The following is a 16,065-nucleotide window of genomic DNA, read 5'->3' on the forward strand; positions in this document are numbered from 1 at the left end:
AACAAAGACAAGGGCCTGGAGTAATCTGGAGGTGGACTGGGGACAAGCCTGGGCTCAAGAAGCTGTGGAACTGAGGTGAGGTCCTGGAGGGGGAAAACGCTCTCCTAACGCGAGCTCTGTTGTTTAAGAGCTGGGGTTGGCCAGGCGAGCTCAGGTATTTACCTGGGGACTCTGAAGCCACTCGGAGGAGGCAGGCGGTGGCGTGGGGACTCCTGCCATTGTCAGCACAGCCTGGGGCTTGTCATGATGCGTTCAGAGTACAACATGCTGCGTAATGCTGAGAAGGCAGCTCAGAGCCTCACAGCCTCATCTCCTGCAGTCCATCCAGAGGCTCAGAGGCCCAGAGAGGGCAAGCTATTTGCAGAAGGATACACAGCCAATAAGCCATTGAGGGGAGGCATCAAAATCTGAGTCCCAACGCTGCAAGGTCCCTCCATACCCCAAGCAGCTCACACTGGGGAGCGAGCGACTCTGCTACAGGCTCTACAGTTGCGGCTGCTTCTGCTTTGCTCCCAATAACAGTTTTTTTTTTAATAAATAAATTTATTTATTTATTTATGGCTGCATTGGGTCTTCATTGCTGCGTGCGGGCTTTCTCTAGTTGCGGAGAGCGGGGGCTACTCTTCGTTGCGGTGCACGGGCTTCTCATTGCGGTGGCTTCTCTTGTTGTGGAGCACGGGCTCTAGGTGCACGGGCTTCAGTAGTTGTAGCACATGGGCTCAGTAGTTGTGGCACACGGGCTCTAGAGTGCAGGCTCAGTAGTTGTGGCGCACAGGCTTAGTTGCTCCATGGCATGTGGGATCTTCCTGGACCAGGGCCTGAACCCGTGTCCCCTGCATTGGCAGGCGGATTCTTAACCACTGCACCACCAGGGAAGCCCCCCAATAACAGTTTGAGGGAAGCAGGGACTCATACAGGGCCATCCCCTGCTCTTCCCTGTCCCCCTAAGTCACCTATCTTCAAAATACAACCCCAATTCAACCACTGTCCTCTGTTGGGTCCTCCATTGGCTTTCTGCATCATGTCCACAGTTATTTGGTTTCTAGAATGTGCCTTGCTCCTGTGTGCCTCTGGGTTTTCCACTCTGCCTTCCACTCCACCGCCCCACCCCCTTCCTTTGCTCACCAGCACTTCCTCAGGAAAGTCCCTTTCTCTGACTCCCCAAACGTAGACAGGGTTCCACTTCCCTAGGTTTGCATAACTCCCCAAGCTTTTCTGCCACGGAGATGATAGAAATTTGTAATTTGATATCAGTCTCTCTCACCACACTGTCAGCTCAGGAGGGTTGCTTTATTTTTCTCATCTGTAAAATGCAGATGGGGACTGCTATGGGCCGAATGTTTGTGCCCCCCCCCGCCACCACTACCACCAAATTCACTTGTTGAAGCCTTAACTCCCAATGGATGGTATTTGGAGATAGGGCCTTTATGGAAATAATTAAGGTTAAACCAGGTCATGAGGGTGGGGCTCTGATCCAATAGGATTAGTGACCTTAAAAGGAGAGACAACTGAGAGCTCACCTTCTCTGTCTCCCAGAACACGAAGAGGTCCTATGCGCACACAGTAAGAAGGCAGCCACCTCTAAGCCAAGAAAAGAGATCTGAGAATGAAATCTACCTTGTTGACACCTTGATCTTGGACTCCCAGCCTCCAGAACTGTGAGAAATAAAATTCCTGTTGTTTAAGTCACTCAGTCAATGGTTATTTTGTTATGGAAGGCCAAACGGACTAAGGCATAACAGAATCCAGCAAAATAATTGTTTTTTCAGGACTAATTTTTTTTTTTTTTTTTTTGCGGTACGTGGGCCTCTCACTGTTGTGGCCTCTCCCGTTGCGGAGCACAGGCTCCAGACGCGCAGGCTCAGCAGCCATGGCTCACGGGCCTAGCCGCTCCGCGGCATGTGGGATCTTCCCGGACCGGGGCACGAACCCGTGTGCCCTGCATCGGCAGGCGGATTCTCAACCACTGCGCCACTAGGGAAGCCCCCAGGACTAATTTTTAACACCTGTAAAGCACTTAAAACTGAGCCTGGCACGTAGTTAGCCCATCAGCTGTTAAGATTGTCACACACCAGGTGTATTTGCAGAATGAATAAACAAGTCTATTTTGCAGTTTACATTCTTACATAATGGTTTTGGGTTTTTTTGGGGGGGGAATCCTATCCTTTTGTGTGATGAATGGTGCTATAATCTGTATGTTCGTGGGCCCCTCAAATGCACATGTTGGAAATCCTAACATCCAATAGGATGATGTTAGGAGATGGGGCCTTTGGGAGGCAGAGCCCTCATGAGTAGGATTAATACCCTTAAGTTTCTCCTTCCAGTTTTCTTGAGATATAACTGACACACAGCACTGTACAAGTTTAAGGTGTACAGCACAATGATTTGACTTACATACATAATGAAATGATGACCACAATAAGTACAGTGAACATCCATCATCTCCTATAGATACAAGAGTAAAGAAATAGAAAAAGGGACTTCCCTGGTGGCACAGTGGTTAAGAATCCGCCTGCCAAGGCAAGAGCCACGGGTTTGAGCCCTGGTCAGGGAAGATCCCACATGCCACGGAACAACTAAGCCTGTGTGCCAAACTACTGAACCTGTGCTCTAGAGCCCACGAGCCACAACTACTGAGCCCACGTGCCACAACTACTGAAGCCCACGCGCCTGGAGCCTGTGCTCCGCAGCAAGAGAAGCCACCACAATGAGAAGCCTGCACACCGCAGCAAAGAGTAGCCCCTGCTCACCGCAACTAGAGAAAGCCTGCACGCAGCAATGAAGACTCATCACAGCCAAAAATAAATAAATTAAATAAAAATAAATAAATTTTAAAAAAGAAATAGAAAAAAAATTTTTTTATTGTGATGAGAACTCTTAGGATGTACTCTCTTAACAACTTTCATATGTAACATACAGCAGTGTTAATCATATTTATTGTATTGTACATTATATCCCTAGTACTTATTTACCTTATAACTGAGGTTTGTACCTCTTTTTTTTTTTTTTTTGGCCATGCCCTGTGACTTGAAGGATCCTAGTTCTGCCACCAGGGTTCTGGGTCCTCAGCAGTGAAAGCGTGGAGTCCTAACCACTGAACCGCCAGGGAATTCCCTGAGGTTTGTACCTTATAACTGCCTTCATCCAACTCCTCCTCTCCCTACCCCCACCTCTGATAATCACAAATATGATCTCTTTTTCTATGAGTTTGTTTTTGCAGTGTAATTGACCTACAACACTATGTTAGTTCCTGTTACACAACTTAATGATTCAATGTTTCTATACATTTAAAAATGATCACAATGATAAGTCTGGGTACCTGGCTCCATATAAAGATATTACATAATTACTGACCATATATAATAGTTTTCTTAAAGTGAACTTACCTGCATTATATCCTAGGATATTCACAGATGAACTCCTTATAAAAAGAGTTTATTTAAAAAAAAAAAAATTGGAGTCGTAACAGGCAGTGCGTTTTCAACTCTTTTTTTCCTGGAACGTCCACCAGAGGGCTTCTTGAGCTCTTTCTCCTTCCAAAATATCCTCAGCCCCTGAGGTGACCACCATGGGAAGGAAGAGACAGTGGAGTTTTATCCACAGGAATAAACAAAGCTAATACAATCATAGTTGTAGCTGGGTGGGGAAAAAACTCAAGCTGGGGTGAGACGCAGCAAGGGGGTGTCTTAGTTTCACTGGCTCTGGGTGGGAGTCTTGGTGACTTCTCTGAACATCAGTTTCCTCATCTAGAAGTGGAGATAATCCTCTCGAACATACAGCGTTGTCGGGAGGACCAAATATTGATAAAAGCATTTTGTAAGATGTCACCTGTTGCTATGGAATCACTAAATTTCATGGACCTACTGGACCTGAGGTATCTTGTCTTAGGGATAGTGCAGGGACCGCCCCCCCAACCCCAAACTTGCCCAGTTCAGCCCACCAATGTCTGTTGTTTAACACTTAGAACTTGGATGCATTTGGACTGGACATAAATTATTTTTGCCATGGTTTCTGCCATATATGCTTGTCTCACTCTTGCTTTAACTCACCTGCCTGGCCCCTAAGGTTCTCTGAGCGTGCAACTTCTGGTCTAAATAGAGAATTCTGTGCCAGTCAGATGATACCTGGAATGCTGCATTAATAATTCCAATCACTGCTATTTATTGAGCCAGGAACCAGGCTTTCTGCATAATATATGTAAACCAAATATACCCAGGGCTTCTGGTGGCCTTGTCTCTGCATGGTGACTTATTTGTCAGAAAAATGGAATTAAAATCTTCTCCCAATCTCTCAAAGAATGCAAAGGGGTGAGTACATTTTAACAAAAGCTTTGTTGCAGTATAATTGACATACAATAAACTGCATATATTTAAAGTGTATAATTTGACGTTTTGACATAAGTATACACCTGTGAAATATACGCAATCAAGATGATGAATATACCTGTAACATCCAGAAGTTTCCTCCTGTGCTTTGTAATCCTTTCCTCCTGCCTCTGCCACCCTCCCTCCATACCCAATAACCACTAGATTGTCTTCTATCACTGTGGATTACCTTGCATTTTCTAGACTTTTATCTAAGTGAAATCACACAGTATGTTCTCTTTTTTTTTTGTTGTTGGCCGTGCTGTGCAGCATGCAGGATCTTAGTTCCCCAATCAGGGATCGAACCTGTGGCCCCTGCATTGGGTTCGATCCCTAGTCGGGGAACTAAGATCCTGCATGCCCCACAGCCAAAAAAAGAAAGAAAGAAAAGAAACTACAAACTCCAAAGTATTTGCACCACTTTACATTTCTTGTGTGTGTGTGTGTGTGTGTGTGTGTGTGTGTGTGTGTGTTTGGTCGCGCAGGGTCCCTGGCAGTGGAAGCACAGATCCCTAACTACAGGACACCAGGGAATTCTCTCACTTTACATTTCTAACAGCAGGGCATAAGAGTTCCACTTGCTTCACATCCTTGCCAGGGCTTGATTAGGTCAGTCTTTTTCATTGTAGCCATTCTTATAGGTGTGGTTTTGGAGGGAGCTCATTTTCGATGCAGAGTAAGACTTCTCCAAAACACTCCTTCTTCCCTTACAGAGGTCTCCCTGGGAAAAGCAGTCCCTTGGACCCATACTCAGATCTCAAACTCCCTGACCACTTTTCTCCCAGGCTGTAAACCGTGGCTGGGATCTTGCAAAACAAAGGGAAGGTATCATGGAGCTGAGTTGGCAAGAATCCTCTCCCCTTAGAGGGTGGGGAGGGAAAGAGTATGAATAATCACACCTAGATAAAAATAAGTTAGCTCATCTGATCCTCATATTAATCCCAAGAGATTATAAAGATCCTTAATCAAATTGTAGAGATGAGGAAACAGGCTCAGAGAGAAAATGACCTGCCCGAGGTCACATGGCCACATCCTGGATTTGCATCCTGGCACACCTGATTCTAAAACTTGTGTTCGCTCTCCTCTCCTGCAGAATCCTCCATTCTGGATGCCACAATCTTAGAAGATCTCCTCTAGGCTCCAGGAGTAACACTGGGCAAGTGGACTGTCTGAAATGCGTCAGCTGAGGAGTGGACAAAGGAATTAGGGCCATTTAGCCAGGAAGAGAGAACTCTCAGCAGTGGCATGAAATAGTCTTCAGACATTTGAATAATTGTACTCGACCCAGAATAGACCGTCTTTAACACTCTCCTCCTCTAGGTGATAAAAATATTTTTCAATATTAATCATGTAACAGTCAATCATCATCATCATTTTCTTGATTCATTCTTTCATTTTAAAACCACTAACAATTAGGAAGTAGGTATATATTTCAATTTTAAAGATATTATTGATGGGCTTCCCTGGTGGTGCAGTTGTTGAGAGTCCGCCTGCCGATGCAGGGGACACGGGTTCGTGCCCCGGTCTGGGAAGATCCCACATGCCGCAGAGCGGCTGGGCCCGTGAGCCATGGCTGCTGAGCCTGCGCGTCCGGAACCTGTGCTCCGTAACGAGAGGCCACAGCAGTGAGAGGCACGCGTACCGCAAAAAAACAAACAAAACAAACAAACAAAAAGGTATTATTGAAATTCAGTAAAATATTTCATGCATGAACCACAATTAGCATTGACTGACCGAAAGTATGACACTTTGTCACTTACATGCTGTTTCACTGTTTTAAATTTTAAACACAAATAAAAACTCCAAGTGGCCATATAGATTGATAGAACTGAAGTAGGCTAGGTTCTGTTTCTTCATCTTTACAATCACTGTATTATTATTTGTTTTTAATCTACTGTTTAAATGAGGAATATGAAGTACCATAGGGGTTGGAGTCATAAACCAGGTCCAGTGATTTCATATTATTATAAACTTACTTTTGAAACCAAGATAATTGAGACCAGCTGTGTCAGGAACCAGCTGTATAACTGGGAATTCTCTGAATTAACTTCTTACATGGAGACTACAATGTTTATTAAAAGAGGAGTTATTAAAAAGTGCTCGTTTTTAATTTGTATTATTTGTATTATATTTTAACTTCTATCATTATATCATCTTTTTTTCTTCTTTCTTTCTTTCTTTTTTTCTTGCCACGTGGCTTGTGGGATCTTAGTTCCCCGACCGGGGATTGGACCCCGGCCCTAGGCAGTGAGATTGTGGAGTCCTAATCACTGGACCACCAGGGAATTCCCTATATCATCATTTCTATTATTAAAACTCAACAGCAACCACAGAAATTGTTTAGAACCCAAATTGTTTAGAACCCAAACCAACTCAGGGGAGAGAGTCTTGTCACTGTCATTGTTTAGAATTGCTATTGCATTTTTTTTGCTTTTATTATTTTTCCCCAGTTTTATTGAGAAATAATTAGAATTGCTATTGCATTTTGATCTTTAAAATTGCCATTACACTTTCACAATAAAGGACTTTTAGCCTGTTTTATTACTGTTTTAAAATTCTCTACACAAAATATTCCCCTTTGCTGCCTGACCGCTCCCACTGCCCCGCCATTGTTACATCACACGGACAAGAGATTGGACATCTCACGTGGAATGAGTGGCTGTGTGTAGCCATGTAGCAGCGACTTCCCTGAACCTCAATTTCCTCATCACTAAAATGAGAATTTAATAATATCCCTTCTAGAGGATAGCAGAGAGGTCAAATGACATAATATGCATGTAGATTTTTTGGGTTTTTTCCTGTCCGTTGGGCTTTTCCTTTTCCTCTGGGGTGGAGGGTGGTGGTCTTAAGAGGAGACTTTAGTCTTGCTGTCTCCTTACTGCAGATGAGGACTCCTGTGTCCACTTTGTCCCTGTCATCACACTGTCGACAGCGGGAGCTGCACTGCCCACTGAAGAGGGTATTCTTCCCATCCCCCACCCTCAGCCCTCCTCACCTACCTTCGTCCAAAGTCATCCTCACGCACAGACCTTGAGAGCAGTTTAAGAAGACCTTTACCTAAGGCAGGGGTTCGTGCATCAGAATCCCCGGAGAGCTTGTGAAAATCCAGCCCGCTGGGTCCCACCCCTAGCGTTTGTGATCCAGCACGTGTGAGATGAAGCTGAAGGACCTGCATTTCTAACAAGTTCCCAGGTGACGCTGATGCTGCTGGTCCTGGGACCACACTGAGAACAGCTGGCCTAACTTAACCACGGCAATTCCATCTTGCTTTGCTAGTGAGTGATTCAGAGTGGGCCTGAACTGGTGGACCAATGAGATACAAGGAGGGGCGTGGTCTGAGCTAATGGGCGTGAGCAGCTCCTCCCTCTCCTCCCCGCCACCCTCCGCAAAACCGAGATGCCTCAGTGAGTGGTGGCAGCCACTTTGCAACCATCAGGGGAGTTGGCCTTCAGGGAAGCTGATGCTGTGGACTGCTGAGAGGGAGGATGGAGAGAACCTGGGATCCTAATGTTATCTCAAGCCCACCCAACTTTGTGATTGACGATGATGATGATTGGAATCTGTGAACATCACTTAAGTTTTCTGAAATCAAATTATTCCTGACCCAAGACTTCCACGTGTTAGGGGGGTGGTATTTAGGCTTAGTTGTAACTCAGGGCTTCCTATTTCTTGTCTTGTACAGGGGTGGTAGGATTCCTATCCAGGCAAAAAGATTTGGGAGAAGCCTTCTGGCCTTTGGTCTACACTGGTTACCCTGATGTGCTCTCTGATCAAGCCTGTGGATCCCCTGGAGGCTGGTAACATCGCTATTTCTGTGCCAAGTGTTGGCACAGGGGTCTTCGTTCAGACTGACTACTCGTATTTCAGATCCAGTCTCCCCAGATGCTCAGGAACCCCAAACCTGTCTCTAGTCCTGGGGTATCTCCCACTACTTCAGCCTCTAACCCTCCAACTGTTCTTCTAAGCCCCTGCCCCCACCCCCTAGGTCCTGTGGAGGAATCTCCTTTCAATAAGCCTTTAGAACCACTGTCGTCCTCTCTTCTCTGTGGGTGGGTGTTACCCTGGAGTTGTGCAAAATGGCAGCCCTGTGATGCTCCCTTCCTCTCTGAACTGCCTACTTCTGTCTCTGACCTTTTCACTACTCGTGAAACATCACCCTTCTCTGTAAAAATGTCAAAGTCCCCATGAAGCCCCTTTTTGTAAATTGCTAAGTACACAGTTCCCGGAGTCTGCTGACTGTTAAAAGTCTTTCTTCTCTGAGTTTCTGCTGACGCGCAGAGGGGGACAGAGGGACTTTGGTCTCATCGTTTGTTGACTCCTCTGGGGGCAGGTGTGGGGAGGATGGGCTGGGCTGGAGGAGAGGGGGTTTCCATTGCCGGGTAGTGGCTGGTTCTCTCTCGATGTATTTAAAATCAAACACATCTCAAACCACAAAGATTAATTTCCTTTTGAAAACATCCCTCCCCCCTATCTTTTACATGGAACACTCATATTCTTCCTGGTACAGATTTTGATTTAATTTCATGAGAACCAGTAATCCTGACCTTATTATGCTAAGGGAATATTACCCCTCCCTCTCTGCTGGGTCACAAAGACTTCTCACATCAATGGCTCACAGTGAAGGGGCCATGTCCAAGAGGCGTGTGTGTGTGTGTGTGTGTGTGTGTGTGTGTGTGTGTGTGTGTGTGTCTTCCTGGCTACAAGAGGGCAATCTTGTTTGACCAGACCACACTTATTAAGTGCTCAGCACTGGGTCTGCCACATAGTAAGTGCTCAATGAGATGCTATTATTATCATTTGTAGCCAGTTACATTCCTAATATACATTCTTCCCATGTTTTCTTTAGTAGAACCCAGCTCTCATTGCCTAGAATAAAGACACTTCCCAGCCTCTCTCAAACCTAGGCAAGGCCATGTGACTGCACTTAGTTCAATGAACCGTAGGTAGAAGTATTGCATGAGACTTTTTTTTTGGCTGCGCTGTGCAGCTTGTGGGATCTTAGTTCCCCGACCAGGGATCGAACCCAGGCCACAGCAGTGAAAGCGCCGATTCCTAACCATTGGACAGCCAGGGAACACCCTGCATGAGACTTTTAGAAGCCTCAGCCTTTAATTCAGTTCTGACACTAACCCCCGGGGTTCACGCAGACCCAACAGGTTCGGGGTTTCATATCACAAGATGGTCCCCAGCTCAGACGCCAGTCACAAGTGTTGGGTTCACAGGTACTGGGGCATTGATGCTTCTGTGCAACTTGGCTACAAATCAGGGTCTCCCCTGACCCCCTCCTCACATTGGATGATCTGCTATAACAGCTCACAGAACTCAGGGAAACACTTTACGTACTGTTACCGGTTTATTGTTGTTGTCGTTATTTTTGGCTGCATCTCGCGGCATGCAGGATCTTAGTTGCCTGACCAGGGATCGAACCCGCTCCCTCTGCAACAGAAGTGAGGAGTCTTAACCACTGGACTGCCAGGGAAGTCCCAATTACCAGTTTATTATAAAGGATATTATAAAGGGCACAAATGACCAGCCAGAGGAAGGGGTACATAGGTGAGTTCCAGAAGAGTTCCACGTGCAGGAGTTTCTATCCCCGTGGAGTAGGGGTATACCACCCTCCGGGCTCATGAATATATTCCCAAGTGCAAGGAATGCCAACCCTTTCATTTAGGATGTTCATGGAGATTTCATTACATAGGCACGATTGATTAAATCACTGGCAATAGGTGATTAACTCAACCTCTAGCCCCTCTACCCTCCCCAGAGGTCGTAGAGGTTAGAGGTTCTAACACTCTAATCATGCCTCAGTCTTTCTGGTTCTGGTGAGGACTCCCTGCAGCCCCCAGTCATCAATGGCCTCCTTAACAAACAGAAAGACGCTCTTAATCACTCTGGGGGTTCGAAGGTCTTAGGAGCTCTATGTGAGGAATGGTGACTGAGATCAAATGGTATAACAGAAGAGGCTCTGCTCTCACTCAATTTTACAAGAGTTTAGGAGCTCTATGAAGACCAAATATATATTTCTCATTACATCCCCATATCTCCATAACTATGCCTACTGCTCAGTGGTCTGGTCTGCTCCACAGGGGTGCTCTCTGCCCGTCTCCACCCTGCTCCGTGCCCGCGGAGTCCCCCCCCCGCCCCCCGTCTCTGCCTGGTGGTTGGGTTCAGCAAGTGGAGAGGCCAGCAGGAGACTGGAGGGTTGGACTGGAGCGAGGCAGAGGTGGAGGTGTGTATTGCCCTTCCCCGCCTCCAGGCTTTGAGTCACCTGTCCTCCCAGGGCAGCCCTTTTCACGGCACTGGTGGCCATCCCAGCCCTCACCCAGCCAGGCCCAGGCCTGCCAAGAGTTCCCCACTGTTACTGGCCCCAGCCCCACCCCGGACACTCCATCCCTTGGGTCTCCCTACATCTGCTCCCACTTTGGTAAAGAGCCCCGGCAGGAAAGCTTGGCTGCATCATTTCATTTGAGAGAGTGCCAGCTGTATCCTGCCAGGACCCTGACCAACTCGCTCAGGGTGTAAAAACGAAGCTGCACAAAAGCGAAGCCTTCATCCCACCCTGTCCTCCAGGCTCTGGTTTCCCATCCCCAGAAAGTGTTCCCAGGCTCCTTTGCATCTCTCCATCCAGAAACATGATTGCCTGGTTTCTGTTAGCTTGTTTGGGATTATCAATAACTTGTGAGTCAAGCCACGCACGTGAGTGGACATGACCCCAATGCCAGGTACCGAGGACACTAGTTCAGCTTGATTTCCCTCTTGTCCCTTTGTATCCTCACAAAAGCCTTGCTTCCAGTGGGTGGTGTCCAGAAGCCACAACTTTCTGGAATTACCCATGTCCTATGTTGAGGCTACAACTGATTGACACTAGTCCAGGAGTGAGTCGGAAGTCCTCCAACGGGGACCAGCTTTAGCAAGACCAAGCACTTCCTGGTCCCATGAATTCAGATGTGCGTAAGCCAATCTGAGAAAAGTTGTAGGACTAGGAATCCCAGCCGGCAGCCTGCACCTGTATTTGGCACCTCAGCTAATTTTTGGACTCACTCATCTGGGTGGTCTACATTTCCCCAAGGAAGCCAAGGGTCAATTTTCATGATTCCTAAAAGATGTTGTCGGGACTTCCCTGGTGGTCCAGTGGTTAAGACTCTGCCCTTCAAATGCAGGGGTCGCAGGTTCGACCCCTGGTCGGGGAACTAAGATCCTGTGTGCCACGTGGCACGGCCACAAACAACAAAAACAAACAAAAAAACCAAAGATGTTATAGTTTTGTTCCCATGGGGCTAGTTCATCCTGCGGCTTGGAGCCAGGCTTCTTGGGTTCAAATTCCAGTTCTGTCACTTCCTAGCTGGGAGACAATGGGCAAGTTGCTTAACCTCTCTGTGCCTCAGTTTCCTCATCTGTGAAATGGGGAGAATAACAGACCTTTCCTCATAGGGTTCCTGCAAGGGTTAAAGGAGCAAATAAATGTAAAACACTTATGTAGGGCTTGGCAGGTAGTAGGTGCTCAAAAACTAGCTATTTTCACTAGCTATTTTCACATTTATCCAAATGCCTGCTTTCTGTACACAACTGCAGTTTATCTCACTGAATTCTCACAACAACCCATTCAGGCCCACGTTGTCCCTACTTTACAAATGAGGAACCAGGTTTAAAGTGGTTATGGGACTTGTTCAGAGTCAACAGCAAAGCTTGTAATAGTTTGCCTTCTGGGCAGCACCATCACCTAGCCCTGGGGCGGAAGTGTGACATCCTGGCTAAAGAATTTGTTTGCTCACTTTGATTCACACCCTTGTAAGTCTCTCTGGGCTTTCTGCTTATCAAAACCACAAAACCACATTTTTTAATCCTGTAAACACCTAGAGGGCTGTGTGAGACAGAGTTTCTGCAACTTGCTTGATCCTGAGAAAACTGCCTGAGGTGTTTGTTCAAAGGAGGGATCCTCCGGTATTTCTGCTAAGGAGGCAGATTCAGAAAATGGGGGTGGGGCCTTGGATTTGTTTTTTGTTTGTTTTTTTTGGTGGTGGTGTTTGTTTGTTTGCCCTGGTGACCCGGAGTTCTAAAGATAAGTCAGATTTGGAAACTTCTGCTGCGTGGAATTAGAGTGCCCTCTGCTGTCGATGAAGAGGATGACAATAAAACGGACGAAGGCACTCCCAGGCTGTCTGGTCCCTTCCTCCTTCAGGTGTTTTTCCTGCCTCGAGTCTTTGTTCTACCCTTCGGGGTCACTATGTGCCCAGATCAGAGCTGGGCAGGGCCAAGGGGAGTAAAAGGAAGGCCAAGGCTCTCCATGATCTCACAGAATTTACAATCTAATTGAATTGACAAGACATCTTCAGGAAATCATGAGAAATGCATTCAGAAACACTGGATGGGGCTCCATCCGGCAACTATTTCCTGAGCATGAGCTGTGTCTGGAGCTCCACTAGCATAGGTAATAGCACTTGGGAGCCCTGGGCGCCCAGGGATAGAGATACCATGGTTCTTGCCATCTGTGGCTCACAGCCAGGTGGGGGACCAGGGACAAACACCTGAGATGGGGGACAGAACTGTGGGCATCACGATAGCCTGGGGAATCTGGCTCATTGGGGGGGTGGGGAGGAGGCACCATTCAAATAAAAATAATGTTATTGTTTTTCTATTTTATATCTATGAAAATAAATATTCATGTTAAACTATTCAAATAATACAGACAAGGACAGTCAAGAAAGTAAAAATCACCTGAAATCTTACCACCTAGCAATAACTGCAAATATACCTTTGAAGATCATCTTTCCACATGGCTCACTGTGGTTTATACTGATACACGTATACACACCCAGTCATTTCATTATACATGCAATATTTTATCGAGGTTTCTTTTCTTTCTTTCTTTTTTTTAAGCTTGGGAAGGTCCATTGTTTTTTAGTGTTTTTTTTATTAATATATCTATTTATTTATTTAGGCTGCGCCGGGTCTTAGTTGCAGTATCTTTAGTTGTGCCATGTGGACTTCTTAGTTGCAGCACGCATGAGGGATCTATTTCCCCGACCAGGGATCGAACCCGGGCCCCCTGCATTGGGAGCATGAAGTCTTACCCACTGGACCACCGGGGAAGTCCCCTTTTCTTTTTTATTAAGATCTTTACTGAGATATAATACATACACCATATGGCACCCATTTAAAGTGTCAGTTCAATGGTTTTAGTATATTATCATAGTTGGGCAACCATCATCATAAACTAATTTTTTCCCAATTTTATTGAGATATAGTTGACTTATAACATCGTATTAGTTTAAGGTGTACAACATGATTTGATATACGTCCATATATACTGTGAAATGATTACCACAATAAGTTTAGTTAATATCTATTACCTTGTAGATATTGTAGAGTTACAATTTTTTTGAGGTTTCTTTTATTTCTCTTCCTCTCCTCCTGCTATTGTTTTTGTTTTTCTTTATGCATTCCTCTCTGCCAAAGAGAACTGATGTTGACAGCTTGGAGTATGTCCTTTCACATCTTTCTCAAACACATACATACAACCACACTTATTGTTGATTTGCAGAGAACACTATTCAGTTCTCTGCCCTTTGATGCAAGGAGTGTGCACACTTTGGGCTTCACCCCAGATCTACTAAAGGAACCCTTTGAGTGTGGAGTCAGGAATCTGAGTTTCTAATCCTCAACCCAAGGCTTTCTGTTGCTGCTGGTCCTGCTCCAGTGAGTTAGGGAAGGGTGGCTAGTGAAGGTTCATGTTGCTGTGAGAAGGAGAAGGGATCAGGAGGAGACCCAGGAGGATCTTGAGGTTCACAGGTGAGGGTCTCCAGAAAAACAGCTTGTGCAAAAGTCATAGATGGGACACAGTTTCAGGTATGCTCTGGAGATGGCAAATAGTGTGACTGGATAGAGAGTAGGCGGGGCTTAAGAGTCAAATAAAGTGGGTGGCAGGGACTCTTATGTGGAGAACTTTTGCAAACGAAGAAAACTCAGCCTGGGTAATGGGAGTGGAACGGCTGTTTTAGTAATCAGGTAATGATTATCATTCAGTAGTGGGGAGTGCTTACAATGTGCCAGGCACAGTGCTTTCTGTGTATTACTTCATTAATCTTCCTAACAACTCATGAGGCAGATAGCATTTTCATTATCATTGTACAGAAGAGCAAACGGAGGCACAGAGAGGTTAAGCAAGTTGCCCAAGGTCACAAAGCTGGTAAATGTCAGAGCCAGGCTCAAACCCAGGCAGTCTGGCTTTTAATCACTTTTATTCCCTCAGCACCTCAGTCTCCTCATCTGTAAAACCGACACAAAGGTGACAAGTCCAATGAGCAGAGTTACACTTAACCAGAACAACAAAACAACGATGACAACAAAATAATAGTAACAAGTATTTAGTGAGAGTGAACTGCCTCACCGAAAGAGGTAGTGTGGAATAGTGGTCAAGGGCTTGGATTCTGGCATCAGGGAGATCGGGATTCAAATCCTAGCTCTGCCAAGCACTAGCTGAGCAGTTTACATAGCCTCCTAGAGCCTCAGTTTCCTCATCTGTAAAATGGGGATAAAAGTACCTACCTCATGAGGCTGTTGAGATGTTAAATGAGAAAAAGCATGAAAATTGCATATACCAGCGACTGCTCAATAAATGTTAAACGGTTAAAAGGTTAAAGGTAGTGGGGCTGGGAGGAAGAATAGTCCAAGTATGAATACAGGTGGGCCCCAAGGTGGGGGTGGTGGGGTGGTAGGGTTGGCGATTAAATTCCAAGAGAGCCCTGAGATTGGCTGACGGGGTACCCCTCTTGCACCGCTTCCTAAGGCCAAGGAGAAGACTTGTGCCTTGCCAGAACTTCGGTTTTGCAAACATTTGCTCACTCAGTAGGCGAGAATGGTGATAAAGTTCACAACTACGTTTTACTGAACACCCTCTGTGTCCAAGACCATCCCTTAGGTCCGCAGTTCCCAAACTACGCCTCGAGGTGCCCCTGGGAGCCGCAGAATATTTTCGAGGATTTTTGAAAGGAACACAGCGACATCTGTCGGCCACCTTGCGCTAGCTCAAGGTAGTTTGCAGCTTGAATGTTAGATGATGTCACAACTTTGTGAAGCTGGGTTTATGGCAGTTGTTCTAATAAAAAAAAAAGTGGTATCATGCAAAAATGATTGTGGAACAGGAAATGAAGGTGGTCATGTCCAATCTAATTCCAAAGTTTGAGCAGTTGTGTAGAGCCCAACAAATCTCTGCATTAGGTGTACAAAGTTGTCTCAAGCAACCCTAGGAGATCTACACCTCTGTTTTATAAATAAGTCATGAAAGGCGAACTCAGTGCCTGAGGCCACCCAGTGCGGGGCTGGAGTGTGTTTGCGGGGGGCCCGTGAAACGCACACTAGGTCCTGAGTGATTCTCAAGAAGGCAAAATGCCTCTCCCAACCTCTGAGTCTGTTTAGTTGTGTCCCCTGATTGTGGGGAAGGGCAGGCTGGGGGCTGGAATTGCCGTTTCCATTGTCTGTTGCCAAGTATCAATAACCGACACCCTTCTCATTTTCAGAGGGAGCCCTAGTCGGGGTGGGGTGGGGGGCCAGGACAATAGCCTCTGTGTGTACTGGAGCTGAAGTTGGACCCTGAGGGTCTCTCTCCTTAGACACTCTAGAGGCTCCCCCCGCCCCACACCACCGTTCTCCTCCCAACTAAATCCACCTTCAGTCCCGGAGTCACCAGTTCAGCCACCTGGCT

General features: G+C 46.2%; 1 protein-coding gene across 1 annotated transcript in view; it reads right to left on the bottom strand.

Moving 5' to 3' along the window:
* Positions 1-2,843: 2,843 nt before the first annotated feature.
* C13H12orf43 (chromosome 13 C12orf43 homolog) overlaps positions 2,844-16,065 on the bottom strand; it is a 41,766-nt gene continuing 28,544 nt past the window's right edge. Inside the window, exons 10-11 of the mRNA XM_073790197.1 lie at positions 9,714-9,800; positions 2,844-3,554 (exon numbers count right to left, since the gene is read on the bottom strand). The gene's annotated coding sequence lies outside the window, so the exon portion shown is untranslated. The remainder of the gene's footprint in view (positions 3,555-9,713; positions 9,801-16,065) is intronic.

Source organism: Tursiops truncatus, chromosome 13, assembly GCF_011762595.2.
Source record: "Tursiops truncatus isolate mTurTru1 chromosome 13, mTurTru1.mat.Y, whole genome shotgun sequence".
In the NCBI taxonomy this organism is placed as follows: domain Eukaryota; kingdom Metazoa; phylum Chordata; class Mammalia; order Artiodactyla; family Delphinidae; genus Tursiops; species Tursiops truncatus.